We start from the raw sequence: 15,438 nt of genomic DNA on the forward strand, positions 1-15,438 counted from the left end.
ACAGGTGTCTTATTTTTTATGGTTTCTCAATCATTTCCAAAAATCAATTCACAAATATGTCATCAAGCTCTCCACAAATCTCTCAAGACATTTATTGCTCAAAATAACATATTTATAAATTACCCAAGATGTTTTATTTATAGATGCATCACAATTACATGTAAATTACATGTAACTCAGCGTATTAAAAACCATGAAACATAAGCTTATAAATGAAGAGTAAAGACATAATCATGCATGAGATCAAGACACATAGATTTGATTACTTAACTCCACATTTAACACTTCAAACAACTTCTTTAACACGGAAATCGATGTATTAACAGATTTAAACAAGAGGACAAACCCAAACCTTTACAACAAGCGATGAGTGATCTACGATAAAGGCGGACCCGACAAAATTATTAACTGAAACACATAAATTTATGGATCCTAAAACCCCATCGCAAATCGCAATTGGTGGAACTGGGGTGACACTTGTTATCGGGATACTATGCGGTGCGATGTGCAATATGTGATATCGCAATCACAATCTCATCCTGTCAAGCCCGATTCTGTAATGTCGTTCCCTTTGCGATATGTGATTATCGCATAGAAAACTGACTCTATCAGGGCCGATTCGTAAATCTCTTCCCTCTGTGATTGCGATCCATTATCACATCGCAACTTTTTTTCCTATTGGCAATTTGAAATCGTTGTCCCTTTGCTGCTTGTGATATGTGATGTGTGATATTTCATCGCACTTTGTGATTTCTCAGGGTTGATTCCTTAAACCAAGGACCTCTGCATTGTGTGATCAGTGAACTGCGGAGCTAATGGCACGCTGCCACTTGGCACATCCCCATTCACTGAAGAGTTTTACCACGTCCTTTCCTCTGCCACCTCTCCAAGTCAAACTTGAACTTTGACTTGCTCTAACTTTTGCATACAAGCTTGGATTCGAGTGTCATTTGCACCGTTGGAATTAGGGTGATGAGCACTTCGATCATACGCTAAGTTTGTAGAGATTCTGCCACTTTGAATTTTTGAGCCTTTGTACCATGCCACTAGTACTTTTGAAGATCCCCTTCGACCAAACCTCCCCATTGAGGAGCTTTTGTTCCTCCAGTAGCACCAAAATAATATGCAGCTATTGTGTACATTGTCTGCACCACAAGTGTCCTAACAAGTCCATCCTTCCTTCTCCTTCACCTTTGTCCTTCGGAGCCATAAGCAATAAGCCGACACCTGCATCCCTTGCAAACCTGTAGTACAATACTGTTACAAATGATATGCTTAATTCTATGACCAATAACAAGCCAAGCATCCCATACTTGACACGAGTTTATAACACATACTCTGTGCTCAAGTTTACATAAAAATGGAAACAATACCCCAGCTATCAATACAAGGCCAAACATCATGGTTGTTTCAACAAGTGGTGGAAGCACATCATCACTGCAACACATGATTTACAAAATAAAGCCAAACACCAATGTTTCTTTAACAAATGGTGGAAAACAGATCATCATTGCAACATATGATTTACAAAAATAATACCAAGCATCATTTTTGCCACTACAAGTGATGGAAAACAAATCATCACTTTTACCATTTAACACACAACACATGAGTTTAAAAACAAGGCCATGACATTCTACCACACCTAGGAAATCCATCTTTCACCTTCAAAGTGAATGAGTCGTCTCCCTATGGTGCATTTTATGGTGGAACAATTTTTTCACCTAGTTCGTGCATGGAGGCTTTGTCCTTGCGACACTGCTCTGCATGGAGCCTCCGACACGTGGCTCTTTTATGACAACCTCTATCACAACGAATACAATAATCCTTCTTCCTCCATATCTGCTTTACCATTTTCTTCTCTGCCTGCCTTGGAGAGGTTCTCTCATGCTTCATCTTCTTTCATGCTGTTATTCTTCTCCACCACTCAGTAAACACATGGTTATGCAATCCACAAAAACTACAAGTTTTTCTATGCCATGATTTTCATTCATTATCAGCAATATGGATATAATCAACATGAACATTAGAATGTTGAGACCTATTATACATTTCATTTTGGTCTCAGGTACGATCACGGGAATGAGAGTTTGCCTTAGCTCTTTTTCTGAAATGCATATAGACATAGCTTGATGATGATCTATTCCCATCATCCTCTTTCCTTGATGGGTTAACCAATGTCATGGAAGCTTATGACACCTTTGAGCACCATCCTTTAGTGTACCCCAAACTTGCAAATTGAGGTTTTTTCTCTACCTCCAATGGCTTAGTTATGCCTTGGCCATTAACACCAAGTCCTTCTCCTTTGTACCTCATCTTCGTAAGGAGCCTCGTGTTTGTCCCTGTAATGGGTATCTCCACATTTCCAATAGAAATGATATTATGTGAAGTTGAACTGAAGATAAATCAACATATTTCACCTCCACGGTTGATTTGGAAAGAATTGGTGACAAATTCTCATCATGTGTCATTGATGGTTTGCTGGTTGTTTTAGTACATTCCCTAATCTCCTTCCTGACATACCCAAGTCCTCTATGTCGGGGTAATTCCGCTACTTTGATGGGGTTTATGATGCCCTGGCCATTAATGCCAAGTGCTTTCCCCTCATACCCCATTCTCTTTAACAGTTTGGAGATGATCCCTGTGGTATGTTCTTCCAAAGTGGCACAATTGTTATCAGGAAAAATACACGGAGCCAAAGAATTTCTCTTTACCTCACGAGAGTTATGCTGCAGGTTTTCCAAAGCCTCGTCCTTAACTTGCAGCTGGCGTAAAAACCTTTGTTTCTCCTCTTTCTCTTCATGTAGTATCCTCTTTAATTTAGCATTCTCTTCTTGAAGCCTCTAGTTAACATCCTCATTCCAGGGATGAGAAGACGAGGAAAATGGTGAATAAGATGCATAAGCATCGGAAGATGTGGATGAAGCATCGCTTTTGGATCTCCTTTCTCCTCCTCTCTTCTATTCTCATAAGCACCATACATGATGTCCACCATTTGGGACATCCTTAGGAATGCTTCGTGCATTTCTTTATCATCGTCCATGGCTACACATTTGGTCATTCATACATGCACTTTCCTATCATCAAAAGAACGCCTTTCCTCCCAACGTGCTTCAACATCTTCCATGTCTCCTCTTCATAGTACACATTCTTTGAATCTTGTTTCTTGTTAGCGTACTCATGCAACTCACATCAATTAAGACTTGCTCTGATACCACTTGATCCATGACTTTTCTTTTTATAGGTGCATAAGAATTACATGTAATTGAGCTTACTAAAAACAATGAAATGTAAGCTTATAAACAAAGAGTAAAGACATAATCATGCATGAGATCAAGGCAGAGAGATTTGATTACAGAGTTCATGCAATTTGGACTACGTCTCTGGGCCCAAATCAACAGTGGGGAGGTCTTTATTTATTAAGTGGCATGAAAAGAGAAGAAGTACAAGTAGATTTTACATAAACACCCTTATACCTCCAATTTGGAAGAAAGATGACAAATGGAGAGCACAACTCTAGAATCAAACAACATCACTGAAATCATGGTGAAAAATTGTGCAGAAATGTCTGTCTGAATGCCCAATTATGATAAAACAACTTCCTGCACCTCTCGGATCCTTTTGATACTTGAGGAAAGGTTTCGGCCACCTACCAGTAGTAGGTGTCGCTAATCTGCGATGGTATTCTAAGAAATCCCAGAGCTGCTTCCCCCCTTCCCGCTGTGCGGATGCCCAATGTATAACTTATTCGAGAAGTTGTACAAAATAACAAGTTTAGTTGAAATGACAAATTTACGTTGTTGGTTTCAACAACCAAGAACCTTAGTCCCTTAATAGTGCGTAGGTAACAACTTGATTAGACATACTAAAAACCACCAGAAAACAATTCCCACAATATATTTCTCGCTTGATTCCTTAACTACAGATTTAACACTTCAAACGATGACTTTAACAAGGAAACTGACGTATTAACAGATTTAAATCGAGGGGTAGACCCAAGCCTTTACAACAAGCAATGAGTGATCTACGATAAATACGGACCTGCAGGAATTATTAACTGAAACACATAAATTTTTGGATCAAAAAACCCCATCGCAAATCATAATCGGTGGAACCAGGGTGGTACTTATTATAGAGATACTGTGTGGTGCAATGTGCAATATGCAATATCGCAATCACAACGTCATCCTTTCGGGGCCAATTCTGTAATGTCATTGCCTTTGCAATTGTGATATGTGATTATCGCATCGCAACCTGACTTTGTCAGGGTTGATTCGTAAAGCTCTTCCCTTTGCGATTGTGATATTCGATTATCGCATCACAACATTTCTTCCCCGTGGCCGATTTGGAACCGCTGTCCCTTGCTACCTGTGATATGTGATGTGCACTATTGCATCAATTTCTATGCTTCCTTGGTGCTAATTCCTTCACCCGCGAACCTTTGCCTTGTGTGATCAGCGAACGATGGGGCTAATGGCACCCTGCGACTTGACACTTTTGCATTCACTAAAGAGTTCTCCCACGTCCTTTCCTCTGCCACTTGTCCAAGTCAAACTTGAACTTTGACTTGCTCTAACTTTTGCATACAAGCTTGCATTCGAGTGTTGTTCACACCATTGGAATCAGGGCGACGAGCACTTCGATCTAACGCTAAGTTTGTAAAGATCCTACCACATTGAATTTTTGAGCCTTTGTACCATGCCACTGGTACTTTTGAAGATCCTCTTGGATCAAAAAATGCGTCTCATTCCAAAAATTGGGATATTTAGAATGACCTAGTGACTTATTTTTTCCTCAAAATTGATAACTATTGACTATGGATTAATATTAGATTACTCCATTATCTTTAGTTAAAAAGCATGGATAGTCATATTCTTAGAATCAAGTATTAAAAACTCCCTTATGTAACTTTTTTATTATGCATTAGTAAATTTCCTTATGTGGCCATGTTGGCTTCGGCTATGGTCCATTTGACTCCTAGAGGGTTTTAATCATGTATAAGAACTAGCACTCTGATCCTTGATATGTTTTTTTTAGTGGTTACTTAAGGTGTTTGTGCAGTGTAAGATACTCAATTTTTATGACCATGGTATCAAGTCTCATTTGAAGAGTTGTCCCCATTGTTGATCTGTAACTTAAACTTCACACAACTCAATTTTTATGAGCATGGTATCAAGTCCCATTTGAAGTGATATTTTTCAATTAGAAATGTTTTTGTTTTAATTGAAAATGTTTCTTTTTTCCTAAAATACTACCGTATTTGTTATATTTAGAGTTATAGACTGTAGCTGTTATTTTAATTTTTTTTAGAGAGTTGACATTTTACTTTTCTATTTTCATTCCAATTTCCTATTTTTTTACATGTGTTGTTTTTAAGTGTTATATGCAATAACAAAATATCAGGAGAAAAAACCAAAAAGTGTTCTCTATTTAGTGTACTATATTCATTGTATGTTTTATGCAATCTCAACAACCTAGAAATAGAGATAAAGTTTTCATTTTCTAGGTAAGCTAACCAAAATCTAACCCCATTTTTGTTGAGTTTTGAGAAATTTGTTTCTGAAATTTCAATTGTTTTTATATACAAACAGGTCGCATCCTTTTCACATGCAAGCACAATGATTTTTGTTATAAGTACATGCTTCAAAACTTCCCACTTTAGCTTATTTGCTATTATTGATTAGTACCTAACTTGGTTGAGAGATTTTATTTATCAAAGATTTAAAGTTCAAGTCGAAGTCTCTCTTTTTCTTAAGATTGCTATCGGGAAAACTAGTGTCCATTTAGAGATGCTAGTCCCACTAAGAGGTGTAGCTATCTTAGAAACAAACAAACTAAAGTCACTTGTGTTTTCCTTTATGAGAAATAGATGAGAGAGAAGTAGAGAGTACCAACCTCAGTCTTTCGCTTGGCTCCTTGCTTGTTTCCTCTCCCCTTTGACAGATCTTTGCTGCTCTTTCCTCACTTGCCCCGCTTCAAAGAACACTTGTAGAGTCAAATCAACATAATACCATCAAAGCATAGAGATATATAATCATAAACAATATAGGATCAGATATATATTAACCATACAAATGAATATATCAATACAAGATTCAGGGATATACAAGAATATGGAGGAAAACTCAAATAACTTTATTGATAGAAGTAGTAGAAGAGAGGATTACAACCCATTGGTATGACCCAACGCCATCCTCCCAGCATGAAATCCCTCTTCACCTCATGAAAAGCTAGATCACCCAACACTATGGTGTTCCACATAGAAACCAACAACACTTCCTTACAAGATACAAAATTCCAACCTCTGGATCTCTAGGATGAGGGATCCATATATAGATGTTTGCAGGTGGGTGATTCAGCTTCTGGGTTTTTTATTAGTGTTATTTCTCTGATAGTTCTCAATTCCACTTGGAGATTTCATGATCCCTTACTCATCCCTCGGCGAATTCAGAGAGGCAAGTGTCACTGGAGAAGTTTCTGAAAGATTCCATGATCATCCACCTTGCAATCTGTCTCCGCCATTTGTCTACTCTCGCCCATCGCACCCCATAGAAGGGCTTTTCAGTATGCATCGCAACCCCCGTGTCCATTAGGTAGGATGCATCTTACTTTGACCATGGGGAGGTGAGATGGTCCAGTTTTGACCAGTTCTGAGCAGTTTTTCATGGATAACTTCTAGGAGATGATGTAATCAGCTGACCTTGTTCCTTTAGGGTATGAAACAACACTTTTAGGGACTTAGAAGCCCTTGGTTTATGGACATATAAGATTGGGTTTGCAGTGCCCAAATATGTCTATAACAGTTGCCCCCTAAAGCATGAGCTCGTAAATCTTTTGATGTTGGGTGAAATGGTTTATCATGAGGATCCGAGGTTTTTCGAACTGGAGGGTGACCTGTAATAAAATACAATACAATACATTATCTTCATGATATTTTCATGATATAGCTGAGGTGGTGTTATGAAACCAGCTCAAGAAAAGATAGAAAAGAAAGATCAACGCCTTAGAATTCAGCCTCTTCGAGGGGGCAACCTCCTTTACATTACATAAATGAACAATTCTTAGATGATACAAATGACAAAACCTCGTTTCTATATATAGGAGTCTAAGGAGTCACAATATAATCCAGCCGACCTAACAATAATTCATTTTCTTTCCTCGGGGCATCAGTTACCGATAATAATTCTTTACTATGCCCTTTGTATTCCTTCAAACCAAGCTTATGCAAAAATTAAAAAAAAAACTACACACCTTTTTTTTACTTTGTAGAAGCCTGATATTGAATCTGATGTATCTCTGTAATTTCGAATCATCTAGTTCTGAAATTGTGACCTGCAGTAGCCTTGTATGTCCTCTTTCCAATGCCACTAGTCGGATCCAAATTGGATTCTCCAAGAAAGCGCTATGCACAATCTCCCGTAGTGACTTGATTATAGACTATTTTAGTAGAGCGAACTTGTATGAAGTTCCACGTGTCCCTGCTTCAACCTTTGACTCTGAAAAATATATAAAAGAAAACTACAGTCTGTCCTCTTTCTGTACCTTCTTACGAAATTTCAATCCGATGCTCAGAAAGAAAGTTATGACGATTTTCCCCAGGTCACTTGTTTTGAGTGTAATTCAGGAGTCTGCAAAAAGACCAACTTCCTCAAATCATATCTTCACAAATATCACGCGAAAAGCTCCGAAATTCCGACCCACGGTTCAGCGTGATTTCTTCTCAAATGGGTTTTTTTTGCGACTTCTGAAACGTCACAGAAACAAAGTTATAGCGAAAATGCCACGATGACCTGTTTGGAGCAGCGAAACCCTAGAATCCAAAGCTCTCATACCAAATGTTATGAAACCAGCTCAAGAAAAGATAGAAAAGAAAGATCAACGCCTTAGAATTCAGCCTCTTCGAGGGGGCAACCTCCTTTACATTACATAAATGAACAATTCTTGGATGATACAAATGACAAAACCTCCTTTCTATATATAGGAGTCTAAGGAGTCACAATATAATCTAGCCGACCTAACAATAATAATATAAAGCCACAAAAATAATAATAGAAGGATTCTATGGGGCACAGAAATAACAATATGGGGGTAATAGGGGCACAAAAATATAAATTAGGGGTATAACTATAATAGTAATGGGGTAATCACTAGTATTATAGGGACCCAACAAGCGGGCATTCCCATGCTCAGATTTATAAATTCACTTTCATGTACATTGGACAGACAACCGTCTGTATGGCAAACTGATGATTCTGGTAGAGCCATCATCCTTTGGCTTGGATGATTATCTGTGCATCTATGATGTACATTTGATGTCTTTATTTTCCTGAATATATTGCAACTCGGATGGATGAAACTAGATCCGGGGTCTTCAAACTCGTTCAATCTTCACCCGAAGTACAAGTCGATCCATGTGAAAAGATGTTCTGAAGTCGAACATGGAAAGACATCGCCTCATTACTAGCCAATGATGTAAGCTGTTAACATGCGCGAGAGGAATCACCGATAATGATAATGACCCTCAAGGTATTATAGTACAATTCACGTGGTGTGAAAAATGGGACTTGATGTTAAACACCACGCAAAATCTTTCAGTTGAAGGCCATTGATGTAAACCTGTCGCCAGAAGTGAGAAACTTTCCATTGAGGCATGCAAGCTTCAAAGTACTGAAAGGGTTGTTCCTAAGTCAACTTCTTCGATAATGAGCTGATGTCGACAAGAAGTGACCCGTCATAGGAGGGCCTTAATGAATCCCACATCTACGACACAAAACGGAGCAAATGATTTTGTGGAGGTGAAATGATCTAATGATACAAGGTTCAGGGTGGAAATCATGAAAGAATGAAGGGTGAAGGTATTGTAGTGGATGAGACACAAGCTAGGTTAGTGAATTCTCTAAGCGACCTCCCTTGAACATGTCGACGACACTAAAATGGATTGGCAGTGTTAACCCCAAAAATGGATGGTACGGTGGACCAATGGTGATATGACCGGTGAACGGAATAACCCAACCTAACTCAATCATGGTGATGGAGTGAAAGTGTCATGTTCAAGAACGTCCTGCTACCAATAAAGTTTCTTCAAGTTTTCCAGGTTACCATACAGAAGTTCTTGCATCCACAAGATGGTTCCACCTGCGCAGCAGATAGAAACACTTCCTTGGCTTAGTCCATAGAAACGGACAAAGGTGATTCAAGCTCCAATCACCTAACATTAATGAGGGAATCCTATTCCAGTCTAATCCCATTTTCCTAAATGGACGAGTGTGTCAGACTAGTCACATATCCTCTGCGGAAACCTACCCTATACCTAAAGTTTTCCTGCCAAAGCAAACCAGGGTGCATGCCCCCTGGGTTTAGTCACATTCACCGAATCACTTGCGTTCATCAAGTGGATTAACTGGAGATTGATGAGACATTCCTTGTGCAAAAATACTAGTTAGGGATGGCACTTGACTATTAGCTATGTGTGAACTGAGGAATGAAAGTTGGTTTATGAGCTGGACCATTTTGCCTTCATGCGGAAAACACATCACTCAAAAGAGTGAGGAAACAATAGCTGCCATGATATAAATATAGTCACACCCAAGGAGTAGATTGTAATCTAAAGGTCCTTGGGTAGCATTATGTTTAGATAAATGTTTTTCCTTGTCGAATTTATAGGAAAATTTCGAAGGATCACTAACGGTCGACTGGTTCCTTTGTTGAAGCCTGTTAGATTTCGCATTGCAGGCAGAAGCGATGGTGAACCAAGCACTTTCCAAGCAGTTGAGGAAAGTGTTATCACTTAAGAAACAATTTCTAAATTGTTCACATCAGTTCGATTGTAAGGTTAGGTGTTAGTCCGGGTTTAATTTTTCCATGTTTTATTTAGTGTCTAAGTCTTAGGATTCTTGTTGGTATGTTTAAATAAAGGTAAACACTCCATTTTCATCCATCACTGGTCTAACATCACACCCAAGCTCCATATGTCAATCCTATTTCAAAGTTATTATACACTACGAAATCAGGGATTCGTGCTAATCCATAGCAAATCTTAGTCATGTTTACATCAATAGTTGTCAGCTTGTACACTTCGTCTATCATATCCAACTGCTTATCCTCATCATTAAGTCGTTAGGTGTCTTGGCGCTGGCACATGTTTGTAGTTGTACTTTGCTCTACGGTTTTGGTTGTTTAACTAGGCTTTTCGAAATGGGATCAGAGCAATCGGGGAAATGTCCTTCTGGGTTTTGCATCTGTTCTTTAGATTTGGGGTAGTATGAAACTATTCCTTGTAAACAATCTTGAGCTCAGTTTTAGTTTTCCAGTGGTCTTGATTCAGTGAATTTTCATGAGTACCCTGTATCGTGTTCCATTCTGCATACACATATTCTCAAGAGCGCTCGGTATGGGAATGAAAATTTTTGCCATCTTGGCAAAAGGTAGCAATAGTGAAGCTTTGTTTCTTCTTCTGTTACTTTTCGTTGGTCACATAGTTGGGATGCTTATTGCTTTTGTTTTAGACTGAGAATGTGGATATAGCTTGTTCAACTCGCTGTCCCAACTGCTCCTAAATGACGTAACTCAAAGTGGTCCACGTGAGCAGTTATTTAGACTACCTTTACTTAAACAAGTGCCAAATCTCATAAACATCTTATCGGGTATCCTGAATTTGAAAGTCACTAAGGAAAAGGAACTTGATAAACCTATCTATCAGAAGGCTATTCTAAATAATGCTCCCCGCAGAGCTGTTGGTGGTTTCGCTAGTGGATTTTGCGGCGTTTCTGGCCTGAAATCCAATCAGCCTCCTGTTATAACAAACACCACCATATCTGCCAACAATTCATCCAGTAAAATTGGATTCTCAGCTGCTACTCAATTGGCTACACATCTAACCGGAATTCACAGTGCCATAAAAATGCTTAACAGTCGTATTAGAGTTCTTTATCATTTCTTGTCAGCAATACAAAGAGTCAGCTGCATGATACCTGAAACTGGCTACAATATTTTCATATGTGATCAAAGTGTTGTCCATTGCAGTGGTCATTGTCAGCGTTAATTGATTATTATCATGATATGGTTTTCTTGTTCCGTGAATACCGATGAGATAGAATATTCACATTGCAGGAATTCCATGGAAGGGTCAGAAGTATGAAGAGGCAAATTGAAGATCACACAACAAGACCAAGTCCTAAATTTTGATGATTTACCTTGTTGCAATTTTTCTTGAAGAATGATGTATCTCCATTCAGTTTTGAATAGCTTCAGGGCAGTTGAAAAGAGCATTTCAATATAAAGAGGCTCAAGACAGTCAAATTTCGGTATTAAAGCTGTTTTTTATGATTACACAGCAGTTTCGTAGCATGCTATGAAACTGCTGTAGGTGATGCATAATGCACACCAGTTTCGTAGCACTGCTGTAGCTGCATAATTAAACTGAGTCAACCGATTTTGAGTAATCAAAGGGAAATCTTTTTGAAATGGGATTTCAGAAAAGGATCATTTACAATGTGCAAGCAACCAGCAAGGACAAAGAAAGCAGAGGAAAGATATATGAACTCTAAGATTTTTGTTATACAAATGATCACCGCTAGTATTGTCCATGACATGTCAAACAGCTTCGAAGAGGTTTTTTCTTCACACGGGTATATGGGAAAGGTCTACAGCACATGAAAAACGTGGCACTCCAATATATTTTTGCGTAATCAAAGAAGAACAACATGGATAATTGATTTTGAATATCTTTAAGGAGACCACCTGTCAGAGAACGAGTTTTGATTGTAATAAACGCTGCTACCAACATGATGAAGAGTTAGAATCCTAATTGTTTTAGGTTTCTGGAGCTGTCAATTAGTAGTAATTTGCTTTTAATAGTTAGTTTAATATGTCAATAGGTGTCATGATAAGGAGAATTCGAGTTCCCCTCATGCTGGAAGAGGAATCACAGTTAGGTAACAGAGCTCTATATATAGCAGAAGAGCTGATGTACAAAATGTTGGCAATTTTCAAAGAAGCACATTGTGCTATTGTATGTGACTACATGTTTTCAGGTTAATACAAAGAGTTTCTTTCATTACTTAGGATTTAGAAAGGGTTTCAATGTTTGATTTTTCTCATGGCTTCCTTCATATACTTACTTGCAGTAGTATAGACACATGCTACTTAGAATTCATTTGATGATGCTCTAACTTACTTCATGTGTTTGTAGGCTGTGTTCCTTACATAATATCTCTGTTTTGCTTCTATGTTAAAACCCTCTATGCCCTGACTTCCATGTGAAATTGATCTTGTTATTGTACTGGAACACACTTTGACTCCATAGCCCAATGGATGCTTGTTGATTCATGTTCCAACCATTTATACATTGTTGTTCGAATTTTACATAGAGTTAGCCATCTAATCTTCAAGGTAAAATATTTAACCCAGTGACAGAGCCCTCTTAGGTTGAGGAGGCTAATCCTCAGCCAAAACTAGGTTTGAAATAGTTACTTAGAGTCAACCTGACTAGCAGCCTATCAGGACGTGATTTTGAGATAACAGAAAGGATACTCACAGAAGCCCCTTCATCTATGATAGTACTGACCATGACCATTCTGTAAGCCTGTACTATGATTTGGAATGGTACATTAGATGGTAGATAGGGTCTACCTAGTAGATTCGAATCGAAGGAAACGACTAGGTTTCTTGGAGGTGGGACCGAATAGAGAGTCGGATACATTTCTGAAAAACTTCCTTCCTACGGTAAAGGAATGGGTAGATTGCCCCCATGTTCATCAGATTTTGTGTTTACAAAAAGAATTTGAACGGTGTCATTCTCATTCTCTTTGGTGACTGTATCATTTGAAGGTAGACCTTCTAAAGACAAGATTGGGTCGACTACCATCTCGACCTGTTGACTTTGGTCCGGTGTGGACTCAGAGGGTTTATCTTTAATGATAGATGCTTCGACCAACCACAAAGGTGTGTGAGTCGGATTTTCAACTAGTGATGGACTCAGCAAGAGTTTCTTATATCTAGGAGGAAGCTGTAGCAGTGAAGCAGGATGGTTATCCAAGAATCTTTTAGCTTCGCCTAGGAAGGGACAATGGTGGATGGCATGATCGCCTTCACACAGTCTACAAGGAAATTTAGATCTTCCTTTATGTCCATTGACTTCGTTTTCACTTGTTGACGGTGTACTCTCAACATGATCATCAGAGGTTGACGACATCGGATTGTGCAAAGCGGGGAGACCAGTCCCTTAAGATCCGTGGGATGTAAGTACAATCTCAATGATAGTGGTCCCCTTTGCAAATGACACATGTAGATTTAGGTTTGGATGGTGTAGTGTGCAGATTTTCACTAGACGATGCTTTGTTGCCCCCTTTTGCCATTGGCTTCTTCTTCTTCTTCCCCTTCCCTTTCTTCTTCTTCTCAGTTACTTGACTTTTAGTTTTACTAGCTTCACCAAGTGAAGAGGAAGAAGGAGAGGGAGAAACAAACGAAGTAGAAGGTTGGGAGGTAACTCTAGTATCATATGGTTGTTGATTTGATTGCTCAGGAATCACGGTGCTTTGAACGATAGAGGTTGAGATGAGCCATACCGGTAGGCCAATTGTCGGTCCTGGAAAGGACAATGTGGCCATATGATGTGCACCAACATCTCCCCAAGAGGAGAAAGGACTAGGATTTCCCGCAAGGGGAAATCCTTGGTTGGTGGACTCCATTTTCTCGACCTAAGATCAACGAGGGAACAATGATGTTATTTCGATTAAAACAAATTTTATGACGCTTCGACACAACTTGCTTTTTCAATTTTTAAGAGTCGAGAAAAAGCTAAAGATGACTCTAGTCGCCTTCGATTTTTAATGAGCCTGAAGTGACAAGTGCTCAAATGGATCTTTTCTTTTAAGGAGTCTGAAAAGGAACAAAAGTGACTACTCTGGAAATCTAGATAGAGGGATTACCAAACCAATCCCAAAACTGCAGAATACTTTTTACAGTATGGCAGTCAATCTTCCCGAATGTTGTGTTTAGTGTATTGCGATCGATAGGGCAGTAGACACGGCTTCCCAAGGATAAAGGATATAGCCTATTGTGGTCTCCTAATATATACTCAATTGTACATGGGAGCACAAGTCCATACTGGCACTTGTTGTCTCAAAGAGGAGGAATCACCCAACCTACGATGAAAGTGATAGTTACTAGGCTTTACGATGTCGGAATACGTCTCTAGCCTAGACTTCTAAATGTTGTGCGTTAGGTTCCAAAGCATTTTTATTTTCATTGAAATATATTTTACAGTTGATCTTTCTTAAGAAGTTTTCCTTTTAGGTTCACCGCGTGATGTAGATATACAACTCCTAAATATGAAATCTAAGACGGTAAACAGTCATTTATTTCTCTTTTTGCAATGAAAATCCTAGCTACTAAGGAAAGAGAAGTAAAATCTTTTCAACATAGAGAAGAGAGCACACACTAAGATGCACTATCCTAAATCAATTTCCACAAGTAGTCTAAATGCAAATGCACATGCATGTATTTGTTTTCTTCTTTCTTAATGTGTGAATGAAAAAAAGAATGCTAAGTACAGATCTGAACTATCTTTCTTTCAAAGTGATAGTACTAACACTTTTCTTTTCAAAAAACGAAAGGAAGAGTAAGAGGACACTTTGCGAATTTGAGTTGAAAATTTCTTTTGACACTTGAAATACTATTAATTCAAAACAAATACAAGAGAAAAAGTGTAATCGACTATCAAAAAGAGGAGGATTCTTTTCTTTGACTGAAAACGACACTTGTGACACTTTCAAATCAAAAGACGACAATTCGATTAAGCTACTGTTTGCCAAGGATAATTGTAAATGATGAAAAATACATAAAAATATTCACAATTCTTCCTACAATGGAGGTTGAATAATGCAACAGTGATATACTGATCACAGATAGCAAAATTACTGAATAAAGCTGAAGACAATGAAAAAAAAACCAAAATCTGGAGGCAGAAATAGTCTTATCTGATCATCGCACCTGTAACACAGGGAAACAGGGATGCATCTCACCTATAGCACACGGGAGGTGCGATGCATCCAGATTGCAAATGGGAGAAAGTGCAATGGTCCAGGGATGAGACTGAGCTTGGTTTTTTGCTCACATTTTGCAGCTTAGTTCAGGGATTTAGGCTGAGCTAATGATAGTAAGTAAATACAAAGCATTGGGGCTGATCTAATGCGGTTACTTGAGCTACCACCATAGCACTTTGGATGTTTGCAAGTCAGAAGTTTAATTCATAAACTAACCCAGAGATTGATTGAAGAAGCGTTTATCTACTTTGCAGTTGCATAGCAAAAACAGTTTGAAGGCTAGCTGGCATAACTTCATGCTTCGTCTATATTTTATAAAGTAAACAAACTAGAAACAAGCAAACAAGCTATTCGCTCCCCAGTGGAGTCGCAATTTTGTTATCGTGAAAACTAG

General features: G+C 38.6%; 1 pseudogene; it reads left to right on the forward strand.

Moving 5' to 3' along the window:
- LOC149213186 (uncharacterized) overlaps window positions 1–11,041 on the forward strand; it is a 72,341-nt pseudogene extending 61,300 nt beyond the window's left edge.
- The last annotated feature ends 4,397 nt before the right edge of the window (window positions 11,042–15,438 follow it).

Source organism: Pinus tabuliformis, chromosome 1_1 (genome assembly GCF_031772625.1).
Source record: "Pinus tabuliformis cultivar Carrire ecotype Pingquan chromosome 1_1, CPIR1, whole genome shotgun sequence".
Classification (NCBI taxonomy): Eukaryota; Viridiplantae; Streptophyta; class Pinopsida; order Pinales; family Pinaceae; genus Pinus; species Pinus tabuliformis.